Here is a 1,536-nt window from a genome sequence, read left to right as displayed (position 1 = left end):
AAAAAAAAAAAGACGGTTGGCAATTGCTGAAACAGGGAGGTGGGTACATTACACTTTCTCTGCTTTCTACTATTTTTTCTATGGTTGCATTTGCTGGAAATTTTCCATGTAATAATTTTTAAAAACTGTATTATTTATTGACCTCCTACTATGTGCCAGGTGTTGTGCCAGACCATGAGGACTTGAGTAAATACAAGATGAAATAAGGCCCTACCTCAGGACCTCACAGACTATGGGGAAAACTGATATGAAACACATAATGTAAGGAAAGACAAAAGGGGAAATAGAGTGGGAGCTCAAAGCAGAATATTCCAAACAGAACAAATAGTATGTGCAAAGGCCCAAAGGCTAGAAAGGCTGATCTCAGTGTGGCAGAGAGGAAAGAGTAAGCTAACTGGGTTGTCAGATTTAGCAGAGAAAATACAGGACACCCAGTTAAATGTGAACTTCAGATTAAAAAAATCATATTATAGTATAAATATGTCCTAAGAGGTATTCCAGAGATCAGCTTGTCCTTTACCGACATCAGCTCCCTGCTCTGCTCACACGAGAAATTTCTCATCTGCCTTAGTCCTTGCATTTAATTTGGGAAAACCTCACAGTAAATTCCTTCAAAAAGCCATGCCCCATTGACTGGGAGGCAGAGTCCAACAACGTTTTGTTTTAATCCAGCCAGCAAAATAAGATTGTAGACAATTATGATGATTTTTGTTTTATCTTTTATTTGCAGACCTTCAAAAGGAAAATATTAACTAGTTGTTATATGTGGTAAGAGGATGACTTGTCATTTTTTTTTCTAATTAGCATGGAATTCATAACCTCTGAACCCTGTGGGAGTGGCTTTTTCCTGTGGGGAAACTACGCTTTCAGAGAGGAGGAGTTTTTCAATTATAAAAACAGTTGCAGTGATAATCACATGAGGAGTTGGCATTGAGCTGCTGAGTTAAGCGGGAGACGGGCTTTCATAAGGTAAGTCTTAATTTTATAAACTTCCATACATTGCCTCATGTCCTCACAACTACTCCACCAAAAATATATTTTTAACTGTGTCCATAGCACAAGAAAATGTTTGTTTTATACTGACACCATGCTTTCTCAGTGTGCTTAGGAGACAGTTCTAAAGTTGTTTATCCAAATGATACTGGATATGTCTTTATGGAAATGTAAAAATGAAGAATTTAGAAAACTAAGACATGAGTATTTAGATATGAAAATAATTAATGACATGAGGAGAAAAAAGAATGACACCATTTTAGACAACCTGACAAACTGTACCATCTACACAGTTTGAGAGAGTATCACTGTTTATACTAAAGTTACTTTCTTTTGAAGCAGTTAACACACAACAGTTGTGATTGGTAATAATGTAATACTATGGAGGCTGTGAAAATTGAAAATTAGAATTTATTATAATAGAATGAAGTTAGTCTGAATGTCAGTGGAACTAGGTTGTATTCTGTCTTTGCTGTAATTAGATAATAGGCAAGTCTCTCTCTCTCTCTCTCTCTCTCTCTCTCTCTCTCTCTCTCTCTCTCT

This window comes from Hipposideros armiger, unplaced genomic scaffold, assembly GCF_001890085.2.
Source record: "Hipposideros armiger isolate ML-2016 unplaced genomic scaffold, ASM189008v1 scaffold_288, whole genome shotgun sequence".
Taxonomy (NCBI): Eukaryota; Metazoa; Chordata; class Mammalia; order Chiroptera; family Hipposideridae; genus Hipposideros; species Hipposideros armiger.
The sequence above is the reverse complement of the archived record's forward strand: the minus strand, read 5'-3'. Positions refer to the sequence as shown.